Source organism: Melospiza georgiana, chromosome 2, assembly GCF_028018845.1.
Source record: "Melospiza georgiana isolate bMelGeo1 chromosome 2, bMelGeo1.pri, whole genome shotgun sequence".
Classification (NCBI taxonomy): domain Eukaryota; kingdom Metazoa; phylum Chordata; class Aves; order Passeriformes; family Passerellidae; genus Melospiza; species Melospiza georgiana.
Window position 1 is genome coordinate 109,699,549 of NC_080431.1, and position 13,361 is coordinate 109,712,909.

Sequence of the window (13,361 nt, forward strand, 5' to 3'; positions counted from 1 at the left end):
TTAAAAAAAAAAAATCTCAAGTTACTGAATAAATGAACTATGATAAATGTTTATTTCAGTATTTCAGAATTTATGCCATAGAAAGAATAAAACAGGAATAAGCCTATTCCTTAATATTACCTCATCTGAAAATATGAAAATCAAAACAAAAAGAAAATATTAATTCATTTTCCCCACAATATTTATATTAAAATTTCTGCTTAACATGACGCATTCTCAGCATATTCAAATTCCATCCTTAGAAGACCAGATGGAACTACCAAAATTCACAGTGTAACAAGAACCCCTTGCTAAAGGTTGTTTAAGCCTGAGTAATTTTCCAGAAGTCCAGTAGTGGTCAAATATCTCTGTGCCAGAAGACAGATTGAAAAAAGTTGGTTGGACTATGCAACACATCGTAGCATAACCATGTATTTAGAAACAAGTTTCATTCATTGTGTCCAAGTCACTCTGTAGCTGTGAAACTGTCTGACCAAAAATCTTCTCACTTAATGTTATCATCAAGTGCTTCCCACAGGACCTGTGGCCAATATGGAAGTTTATGTAATAAGAAATTCAGCCTTGACTAGTTGTTTATTTTACCACCTCATAACTTCAAAATATTATGTGCTATTATTTGGATATTTGTGAATGTTTTTTTTTTCCTTTCTTTTGGAGGAAAATAGACTCATCTTCTTAGTGTCTTTCCCTGATCTATTAGCTATGGGTTTTAAATAATCTGTGAATTATTCATTGCTTGGGATGGAATGGACTTCACTCAAGACTGAAGCAGCATTTCTGTCTCTGCAGCAAAAATGATGAGATGTGCCACAGACACACACCATTGGACAGAGAAGTTTGGAACATAAAATCATTCAGAAGTTCAAGACTGATCTTTTCTCCTTGATTTTTTGCTATTTACAAAGAGATGGCTATGAACTGTTGGGCTATTTTTGACCTTCAGTTAATGATGCAAAAGCAATCCCTCATGCATGATGTAATTGCAGATGAGGTTACACTAAATTATAATTTTTTCTCATTTTTTTGAAAAGATCAATCACAGAAGAAAAACTAAAACAGAGGAAACAGAAGAAAACATGTCATTTCTTCACTGAGGTTCCACAGTATTAGAAAAGAAACTAAATACCTACACTTTGGAATCTCTATCTAAATCAGCTGTTGAAACAGCAATAACTAAACCAGTAATGCAGAAATAAAAGCACTGTGGAGTGCATTCTACATTTTCTAGCATTGAACTAACAAATGGTATTTTCTAAAGGACTGAAATGGGGTTTTTAGCATTTTTCTCAGCCCTCCTACAGAGTAGAGAAAATCAGTTTCCTGCCCTCTTCTTGTGAGATAGCTTGTCCTCAACAAAAGCAAACCAAAACACCAAAACAATGTGACTCCATGAACATTAGGTTTTTTGGTTTTTGTTTAGTTTTTTTGCTAGTTTTTTGGTTTTTTCCTTGCTATTACTTTTGAGAGTCTAATGGTTTTTTATTGTCATTCATGGCTTTGCAGCAAAGTCTGTTTGAAACATGAAAACCCAGGTCAGGGTTCAGCGATTTGTCCATAAAGCCAAGGCCTCATACTTCCTCTGTAACTTCAGGAATTCTTAGACAACAGGAAAACATTTGCTTAATTTGACATTCACATAGGTTAAACAGAAGTTTTCTCATATCAGAGGAAATTTTTCTCCTCATCAGTATTCAGGTAAATTGAAGAACAGTTTTCCAAACTGGGACATCCATCAGAAGATTTAGGCATCTATTTGCATCTTACGTATTTTTGACCTGAATACACAATCAAAAGTTCACCATTTAATATCAATTTATTTATTTTTTCCCCAGTGACAGCCATTTCAGAAAAGGGTGTTTCTAATCCTCTAATGATTATAGGTTTACTGATCTGGATTTTGGCTTATTGGTTTTGGTTTTTTTGTTTGTTTTTTTAAATCCATTGGTCTGGTTTTTGTGTGCTTTTGTTTAATTATTTTTGGGTTTTTTTCCTTGATGTAGTACTTTTGCATCAAGAAACTTCTTCAAGTATTACAAAAACTATTATAAGGTACTAGTAGAAGTGCAACAGTTCAGTATAATATTATATATCCAATATAATAATTTTGGATCTTGACGATACAAAAACATCAGGATCCACCACTATCTACTATCATCTTCTAAAGATGGCAATAATGTGTTCCAGTTTAACTGACCATTAGAATATCTGAGTTATCAAATTATTTATAAAAATTACCTTTAGAAAGTGTTTGTATAGTTGATCTCCCCTCAGAACAAAAATGCCACTTAGAACAGTATCTATCCCTTATTTCTCTTTGTTTATGCTTGCAAAGATATGACACAGTTCATTTAACAGAACTGTATAAAAATAACAGACAAATATAAATCAACATTAGCAACAATATGTAGCAAAAGATCTCATTCTGAAAAAATTTATCCAGAACTGCACTGACAGTTTCTGTGACTCAAAGGGGACAATTTTTTGCTTTTGGTTTTGGTGGGGTCTTTTAATTTTAGTTTGTTTATGGATTTTTCTCAGGACAAATGATTTATAAATGCAAAACTTGAATAATTTTTTTCAAGTATCTGAGTTATAAATTCTATCCTAATGACACGTCATAAAAAATAAAGGAATTAATCTTTCAATATATTTAAAACCATTTATAATGGTTCACTTCCGTGATACGATAAGCATGAAAATCAAAAGGAAAATTAGAATTTAAGACATTAAATCACACAAATATAAAGTTTTAAATGTGATTTCTCATTAGCACATTCTGCACTTTAACACAGATCAATACCAGAAGAAAAATAAAACACAAAATAATAGGTGTGATTTTCAACTTGTTCTTGAACTTTGAAATACGCTGATGAAATTGAGAGTATATTGGTATTTTTTCATCTATAAATAAATCTGTAATGTTAAACTTGAAGAGTTAGATTGATTGGAATGTGACATGAAATTGAAATTCAAATATTGAACGCAAAACCCAAGTAAAACAGAATGAAGCCAATTGCAGGAAAAGAATTTTTCTCCCTTTTACTCTGCTTATTTCCATGCTGTGTTTCAAGAGAGGGTCAAACTAACAAGTTAGAACAAATAAAACTCCTTATTTAGGTACTGAACAGGAGCAGAACAGACAGGAAGAATGACAATGCTTTCAAAAGCTTCAAAGCCCTTCAAACACCCTCTTTCAAGCCACAGTCTTTAAGCAGAACTGCCTCAGTTCCCAGGAATGTTCTTAACCATCCTTTGAATGCTTTTAGCGCTGGTTAAGTTGTAACTGTGGAAGACAACTGCATCTACTAGGTCAAAGCTTTTTGACAAAGAAGAAATAACACAGTAACTGGATATACATTTTAATGCAATTTAGAGATCTAGCCTGGGTTTTTAGTTCCATTGTGAGCAGCACCAATTAAAGGCAACTCCAGCCTTAAATCCTTCATGCCATGAATAGCAGTAAAATACACCCACTAAACTTCCTTCTTGTTTTAGTCAAGGAAACTCAGCTGCATTTTACTCACTGTGAGCAAGCAGAGAAAGAGTACCTGTACCTTGTGCTATACACTCAGACAACCTCACTCAGTGAATTTGCTATTTTAACACAGGCAACACTGACTTCTTTAGTAGCAGAACAAGTGAGTATTCACTCTGTGGGCTAAAGAGCAGCTCACAGGGTGCCACATTGCACACAGGCAGGTTTGGCTTGTTCATGGGAAATCTCCATCTCATTTTATCAGCACTTTATCCTTGTGAGATTGATTTGGAACAACTAAACTCCACAGCATACACAGGTGAAATTCTGTCAGCTACTAAAATACATTTTTAATGTTTTTTCCCCCCTTGGCCTGTGGCATTGCAACCACAGTTGAGCATCCACAAGTTAGTTAGAGCATCCACAATTGTATCCTTAAAATCCAAGCAGACTTCTTGGAGAGAGAACAGGAAAGACAGCTCTGAGACCGATTTATTTAGACTTGTTCCAGTGATAAATGAATCACTCATCATCTCTCTCTGTCCTTCCCTGCAAAGGAAATAAAGTTAAGAGTACATTAAGTTCTCCCATTCAGTACAGCCCCTCCCTGCAAGGTGCTCATTGCCAATGACACAATGACACTTTTTGCAGAGGAGCTACAGATACCTGCCAGGGGTTCCAGGTCATAAAGGAGCTCTGAAAGGAAAATAATAGTGGCCAACAGAGCTCTGATTAAATATTATGAATAATAAAAATTTATTACCTCAAATAAAAGCCCATCAACTTTGAAGTTTGAAAGTAAGGAATGTTTGGAATGTTTATTTTTTCTAGTGGTCTGAACTCAAAATAAAGTCTTTATGCTGATCAAAAATTATTGCCAACAAAATTCCACCCACAGCTCTATATGTGGAAAATATGCATCCTTAGAGCATTGTATCTCAAAGTTAACATTTTATTAACATTTTAATCAGCTTTTAAAGACAAAAATCTTGTTTCAAAGTGAGTCTTTTCTATTTTAATACAACACCAATGTTTGATTTTCTTAGTCTTGAATATTTAGTAAAAAAAATTCCTAGAAAAAGAAGACTTGGTAACTGTGTCATGTATATTTCATACGTAGCAATTTTTATAGACTATAAATGGGTAAAAGTTTTATACCTAATTTCATTAACACTTAGGGAACATTCACATTATATGTTACTGCTATCAGTTTAATACACAAGTTAAGTGCCTAGACTACATTTTAATTCTAGAAGTTCTTTATGACTCTTAACAATTCATTATGGATTATATATAATTTTAATTATTAAAGGTAAGAGAGGAGAAGCTGATAGTTTATGGGATTATTAATTAAAGTTTAGATCTAAAATAGTCTGTGCAGTGGGATAAAGGGGCTGAAACTAAAAAAAACCCTTAGAAGTTCAAAAGAAAATAAAAAGTCAAGGTTAAAGTTCTTAGGAAAAAAGAAAAAGATTAACAAGTGAATGTGTACTGCTATATTTGAAAAACAACTACAAAATTATGGTTTTTAAAACGTTACTGTTACTATTACTAGATTTTTAAATGGCATCAGAACTTTAAATTTAGTAGGAAGATAAGTGCCAGCTTTCTCAGATCTTTCTTTGTCATAAGATAGAGCTGGTAGAATTTTCTTGCCATCCTCCTTTTTATATCTGGGAGTATGACTAAGCCATTTATTTTACAATGCATTTTTCCAAGTTCCTCCAAACACAACAGCAAGATGTTTTGATGTGTCTTTCGCTCAATGTAAAAAAAAAGTCTTGTATCACAAACACTGAATTACAACAGAAGTAAGAACACAGAAAATAAGTAGATTCTGCTAAACACTAAGAATTTCAGTGATATAAATCACATAAGTCAGCTTGTGTGCATCATAATATAAATAAAACCTTAGGGTGAGGATAAATTATTGCCACATAGCAAAAAAGTTCACATTGTGACCTGTTGCTGCAAAGAGCTTCTGCAAATACTTTCTGTGTATGCAAGACACCTAGAAGTGGAATGTTAACAGTTCCTTTGGTCATAAGAGGTACTTCAAGGTAATTTCCATGTACAGAAGATATTTTAAAAAACTGCTCTTTGTAGAAGAGAATCAAGTTGGGGAATACTTCAACAAAGCAGACACATATAAAGAAATCCCTGGGCTCTAATGGGATGCACCAGTTGAGTGATGGTGGATCTGGCAGCAACAATTGCAAGGATTCTTTTTACAGACTTTGATGGATCAAGGCAAAAGGAAGAATTGTCTGAAGACTGGAGGAAAACAAGCATCACTTCTACCTTCAGAAAGGTTAATATGGAGCACCCAGAGAATGACAGCTTCACCTCAGACCCTGGGACAGTGATGGAGCTGTTGGCATCACGGGCTGCGCTAGGAGGATCATTGCCAACAGGTGGGAAGAGCTGATCCTTCCCCTCTGCTCAGCACCTGGAAAACTGTATCCAGTTCTTGGATCCTTAGCATAAGACAGCCATAGAGCTACTGAAGAGAGACCAGTGAATGAACAGAGAATGGCCACAATGATGATTAAGGGACCAAGACCTCTCTCATATGAGGAAAATCTTGAGAGAGCAGGAACTGTTCAGTCTGGAAAAGAGAAGACTCAGGGGGACCTCATGAACATATATAAATATCTGAAGGGAGGGTGCACAAAAGGTGGAGCCAGGCTCTTTCCAGCAACGCCCACCAGTGAAAAGAAAATGGGCACAACTGAAACACAGGAGGTTCTTCCTGAGCATCAGGAAATGCTCTTTCAGTGAATCCTGCAATGGGTTGAACCAGAGAGTTTGCAGTATCTCCACTCTTGGAAATACTCAAAAGCCACAGAAACACCATCCTGGATAGCTTGCTCCAGGTTATCCTGTCTGAGTAGGGTGTTGGACCAGATTACCTCCAGAGGTCCCTTCCAATATCAGTCTTTCTGTGGTCCCGTACAGCTATGTTCCCAAACATTCTCTAAAAACCAGATTTGAAATAGTGTAATAACTGAGAAATCTTTGGGAAGGAAGCAGCTAAGAAAGAAGATAATACATGGAAATAATCTTGGCACAGTGCACATAAAGAATTCAATTGACTGCTCTACATGTGGTGGAAATAACTTTAAATCTGCAGCATTTGATTCTAATTAGACTATGACTCAACCAGGGACAAGTAGTACAAAACCAACTGAAGATTGTAATATATATCTGTAAATAGAGGTAGCATTAATCTGCTTGGACCTATTGCTCCATTCAAACCTTTCTGAAAGATAAACTGCTCTAAAGTTCAGTCTCCTTTTAGTAATATAGCATTGGCATGGCATTCTCCAGGAACCTTTCCTTAGGCAAAGTTCAGCATGATTGATGGGGCCACTAAAAATTGAAAAGCAAAAGGCTATGGTATGAATGGATCCCTTTTAGTGAGTGTGAGAATTGAGCAGACAGAAACTAAAGAAAGGTAGCCCAAGAACCATTCATACATTTTTAAAAAAGCAGTATTATTTATACCACTACACAAGGCATTCATTTTTTTCCAAAGGATAAGAGTCTTCTCCAGTGAGCAGTTGTTACAAAAGAGTTTCATGAAAATGAATGTTTTGTACTACAGAAGTTGTGGTGCTGTAAAATCAAATTCTGTCACATACTTGCCTTATAAAGAATGTTGTGACAACATCTGTCACAAATGATGCAAGCACTTCTCAGTATTCCTTTTGTCAGTAAAAGTAGCAAGTTCCTTGATTTAGTATGCAGCCTTCAATTGGATGACAATCTATATGACAACAATTTACATTTCCAGTATACTGCTATTGGCATGTAACTGAATTTTCACAGCTAATTCTTTGATATAAGGAAAAAATAACATACTGCCAGAAGCTCCAACTTTTACAGTCTCTTAAAATCACCTCTTGTAATTTTTGTAAGGTCTATTTATTGATTTAACAGGCATAAATTACTATCTTATCCAAGGGGAACTTTGAAAAAAGGGGATAAAAAATTGTACACAGATACAAAACAACAAGAAGCCAGTTGAATTCTAGGTACCTTGCAGTTAAAAAAATAAACACTACAACAGATTTAGAGACGCTGTGAAATAGTTGGAACAGAGTTATTAGCTAATTTAACAGAATTACAGAATTCATGCGAAAATCTCCAAGTCTGCCCTTATTCCTCAAATGGAAAATTTTGCAGGATTAAAACCAGCTGTTCAAAGGCAACGTCATCACTGTCACTTTGTTTTGACAAAGGAATTACTAAAATCACTACAAGCACCTTCTGTTCTTTCATCATAATTGTAAAAATATCTTGTCAGGCACTACTTCGTGAAATCTTTGTCAAGTTTTCTCATATTATGCTTACTTTTCAGGTCAAAATAACCTCTACTTTACTTTCACCCTATGAAGAACTGTCTTTGAGAATTTAAGTGTGGTCTGCCCATCAATCTACTGTTAAAAAAACATCGGTAATGCAAATCTCTTCTTGCCTATCTCCATCATGGCATGTCCCCAGTGCTCCAAACTGATACAAAGACAGCAGTCTGATATTTCAGTGATAAATCTCATATGTTTATCCAGTGTTAGAGCTGGAGTAGAAGAGGTTTTCATTTGCCATCTTTTTCCTCCTTTTAGCCTTCTATGGTGCAAGGAGCACGTCCTTCTGTCATCGTCTCATGTTCTCTGACTAGGACAGAAACCCTAGAAGCAATAATGGGCTTTGCTCCTCATTCCCTGTAGCCTCCACTCTGCTCACACTTCTTGGCTGGCTGTTTCTCTCTAGAGCAGACCCCACTCAGGACAGAAATGTGAGGAGGGCTGTCAAAGACTCAGATAGGGCACAACAAGAATGTCCCTGAGCACTACTCCCTTCACAAGGAAAAGATGGCTTGCTTTGCTCTTTTAAAAAGACAAGTCAACAAAGAACAGACAGGTCAAGAGGATTGTGTGGGGAATGACCAGGTCCTTTCTACTATTGTGGCAAATTAAAGGGATTTTCACACAATTTAATTGTCAATAGGCCTAATTTGCTGTACAAAAAGAGACAGAATAGAGAGATTACTGCTATTTGCAAGGCTGACGCTATCTGGATAGTAAAATATCACAGTATTTTGGGTTATTGTAACAAAAAGCAGTGGGGGGGGGTGAGAGAGAGAGAGAAAAAGAGAAAGTAGGTTTAAACACTACGAAAAAAAAAACTGATTTAAAGGTGGAAAGCTAGAAACTTAGGCAGAAAAACTGAAAAAGGGCATAAACTACCATTTTAATATGGATACCCTTTTGCTAGAAACTCTACTCCCTTTTCTCACATATTCCAGAAAAAACTAATCTAAATTTTTGATTCTATTTGTGTTTCAAAAAATAATAGTTGGCAGGTTTTTTTTTAAATTACCAACACTGGATTCTGTTACCAAGATTATTGGAGTCATATAAAAAAAGTCCAACCATAACTGCAACTTAGTTCTGTGCTCTCACTTGATCTAGGTTATCAATAATAGTCTGAAGAATTCTACAATATGCTATAATTTACATTTCATGAGATTTAACCAAAATAAATCTGGCATATCCTGCTGCTACTAACTATTGATCAAGACAGTAAATGAAAGAAAACAAGCTGCAAACTTGCTCCTCAGAAGAAAATACCAGATTGTATTTTAAAAATTGAATAGGTAAATGTGGTCGTTTGAAAGACTAATGATAGCATTAATCTTATTTACATCATAAATTTTGACAGCTGTGCTTCAACAACTTGTTACAGAATAGAAAAAGTAGATCTTGGTTCCATATTGTCTTTAATAACAGCAAAGCAGCCATCTCCTGTCTTGACTTTCTGATTTATGTTTCATCATAGGTATGAGTACAATAAAAATTCTTTGTAACCCAGAGTGAGTTATATTTAATCAGCTGAGCCCTGAAAAAGCAAGAAGTTCATATTCCTTTTGTAAACTGCACTGCCACACCTGTTTAATGCAGATCTTTCAAAGGGGAATCTACTACCAGACCCTGAAACAGGCCGTTAAATATAAAGGTGTAACCTTTGCTTTTCTTCAAATTGGGCATTTGTGGCTTAAGTATGTTTTGCATATATTTTTCACCTGTCAGAAAAACCAGAAGCAAATTCTCAAATCAAGACATGTTATAAAGATGAAAATAGAAATTCTGAGAATAACAGAGATTTGTGTTTCTAAACTTGCTTATTATGTTTTTATTCATGCAGCTTGGAAGGCAGAGTGTCAGCTTTTTATATAGATGCTTTTCATTACTTCTCCCTGTTGGTGTTACAGCACATGCTGTGAATGACCTCCAGAGATTCCTGAAGCTATATGCAGAGAGAAAATTGAATCTGAAAGCTTTATTAGACAAGTTTGTCTTCAGCTTGTGTCTGAAGTCAGCTGTATTGAAAAATAGAACTGCTTGTGAAACTGGGTCCTGACCTTGAAAAATCTCCAATCAAGTAGTAACAGATTCAGTTTTGTGCCATATTGTTATTTGCTGTATGTGTCACATATGTGAGAAGTAAAAAAGCTTCCTAATGGAAATCAGATGGAATGATTAGACATTTATTTCCTGAATATAAAGGGAAAAACAGATATATGGCAATTTATCCATAATAGGGCCATCTCAGGCTGGCATCTCTGAACCTCTTCATTACGTGAGTCTGTAAAGTAAAATTACTCAAAGCCAAATCTACTAAAACTATTTATATAAACCATTATTTATTCCTTTATCCAAAAGAAAAGGTAAAGAGAGTAATCTGCGCCTTTACTAATCCACTTATACAAGCATGAGCAACCTTTGTTAGGTCAGCTGAATAGAGGAGGAGTCTACTGTTGCTGGTCTCTAATGTTTTAAGAGTTCAAGGTGTTCTCTGTGATACTTCCCTATTGCATTTTTACATATTCAATTTCCCTCTTGCATTTTAGTGTTGTAAAACTTTTGATAGCGTTAAACCAAATTATAGCTAATTTTAAAAGTAGATATTTCCTTTAGAGTCAACATGCACAAGTATCAGAAACTACATGGTTCTAGACACATGATCATTATTGGAAATAGTATTTCTCTCTACTACAGCTCATGACAGTGATCTTTACTGGTGTCCTATAACAAAGTGAACCAAAATGGTTCACAAGAACTACTTGTCCCAACAGTTGCATGCTGTTGATTTTTACCTGTTCACCTCTCTGGAGAATGGTTCTAGAACATTAAGTTTTCTACCATATCCCTCACAAAAGCTTTTTGAAAGCTGACAGCAAACTTCCTTTAAAGAGTGAAGACTATGTGCAACAGAAGTTTAGTATCAACATTTAATATCAACACAGGTGTCCATTAGTATTGAAAACATTGTAGATGCACACACCCACAGATTGTTCAGTGTTTCCCAAAGAATTATTTTGAGTATTCTTGGTCTCAATTAAACTATGCCAGCTGCTATAAACAATATAGACACTCAAATGTCTGATTTTACATTTGTTTTTAATTTGCCCTTTGAATACACATATTGCAATATTCTCAGGTGCACAAGGAGTTTTAAGACTAGCTTTTGGAAATTCTGAGAAACAGTGCTGAACTACAGCATATGTGTTCACTCAAACAGTGGGTATAATATATAAACAATGACTGCTTCAGAGCGCATTAGCTCTGAAATACAACAAAAAAGAAAATGTATATATTGTGCATTTTTTGCCCAAAGCTAGTTGTCATTTTGTTTCTTACAGTTTTGCCATTGTCTCCTGATTATCTCTTAAATACAAATGGTTTGTGTGTTTTTAAAGAGGCAGGGGAACAGTACACAATCCAGTTCTGAAGTCCATGGAAATGAATATATTTCAATGGTTATAGATTCCTAAACAAAGAATCCTTCAATCCCACTGAAAATATTAAACCAAATATCACGTCAGAGATTTAACAGGGCAGACTTCATAATGCAGGATAGTGGCATGTCCATCTGTACATCCCCCTATCTTAGATATAACCAGTATGGAATAATAACCAATAACTAATATGGAATAATAACCAATAACCAATATGAAAGAATAAAAAACTCAATTATGTATTTTGAAAACAAAATTCCAGATGCATACAATACATGCACTAGCACTATAAAAGCACTTTCATCTTCTGAGGTAAGAGGACTTCAGTTTTAAACCTTAAGTTATTTTATTAAGGTATGTATTTTCACATACATACTTTTTCAGTTCTAAGTTGCCTCAAAAACCTACAGCCTCATGAATGGTATGCTTTTAGCAGCACCAGTAGTTTTTTCTTATGTTACATACTGCAAGCAGTGAGTATGAATTCCAGCTGCATTAAGCCACAGCAGTGCACACACAGAGTAACTGATATTTTTCAAGAACTGTTGTTTATGATCTTACAAGGCTGGAAAAAGCAGCATGCCTAGTCCAGGTGGGGACTTGCTTCACAGAGAAATAAAAACCAAACTATATTTCCCAAACAGAAGGAGAAATACTATACTCCTGCAAGTAAAATACCAGAGGAAAAGCAAATTAAATTCTGTTATCACTACTTTCCCCAGATTCACTGGGGAATATCACTGTATCACCAAATATCACTGTTTTAATTCAAACTTCAAGACTCAAGGTATTATAGGCTGGAGGTGACTGACTGCTGTGAATATTTTTCCTGTACCACGGGCTAATAAGTGATGAGTTCTCTCCACCACCACTGCTGCTGCTGAGGTTACTGCAGCTCACAGCCTTCACATTACAGCTCCAGTCTAATGGACTCAGCATGATCCCTCACTCCTCTCCCATTCTCCCTCACCCATTCTAAATCCTGAAAAGGCTTCTTCCCCTGTGCAGGGAAGCCCAGTCTTTGGCTCTGCGTCTGCAGTCTGACTCCTACTCCTAAAGCAAGTTATACTAAAAGCACAGAAGAGTATTGATTATAAGCATTTAAAGAAAGATACCTAAAGCTGATGGCAAGTGCTGGTGGTTAGCTCTGAGGATGCAGAATTAGCTTTCCTCTAATTATTTGCACTAGGTGTACAATACCTACCAATTCATAAAAAGCCTTTCTGTCAAATGCAACCCTGCTAAAATCTGTTAAACACAACCATTTTTGTATCTTTATTTTTTTTCAGACGTCCTACAAACGAGGCTCCAAAATAAGACTGATAACTTTTAAAGTTTAAAGGGACAGATTCTACCTAATTTCAGAAGAAATTTCAGCATTGTAGTTGATTATAATTGTCACTCTTTTATTCATTTCACAGCCACATGTTGTTTTGTTTCACTTGATTAGGCATTTCATACAAAAAAAAAAAAAGACAAGAAAGGGACAAAAACTTCTGTAAGCAGCCAAGAGAAAAAAAGAAATTGCTTGTACACAGAAAACTCTTCACTGAATAAGTTAACCTGCAAGAGTATTAAGATAATGTATCACTCACAGTTTTATCAGATGAATATGTAAAATGTAAAATTAGCTGACAGAGTATTTTCAGATAGATTCATTCATTTGTAGTTAAAATTTCACTAACTTCGAGTTAAGCATAACTGAAAATAAATACACATCAATTTAAAGAAATTGTACTTTCAAGGTAGCTCTAAATAAAAGTGGCCAAAGTTTTCCCCCAGCATCTTACTGGAATGAAGACAAAATATGGGAAATATCTTCCTCCAGCACAAGTCAGGAGTGCCTCCCACCCCACAATGCATTCAGAGGGGTTTAGAAAGCAGTGTGTCCCTTTACCTAACTTAGTAAGTAAATACAGTGATAGCACTTCAGTACAAAAGAAGAAGAAGAAGCAATACGAATGCTAATGATGCTATTAAAAACTCTCCCTCCTGGAAAAGCACATTCCAGAACTGCTTTCCTCTCTGTTTAAAATGTTTTCAAACTGCTGGCTAAGCAATGCATCAAGGTACTTGGATAGAGAC

The 13,361-nt window shown here is 35.3% G+C and overlaps 1 protein-coding gene across 1 annotated transcript in view; it reads right to left on the reverse strand.

Annotated features, from left to right (window-relative positions):
* The window catches only part of DMD (dystrophin), a 1,043,539-nt gene that overhangs the window by 322,287 nt on the left and 707,891 nt on the right, over positions 1–13,361 (reverse strand).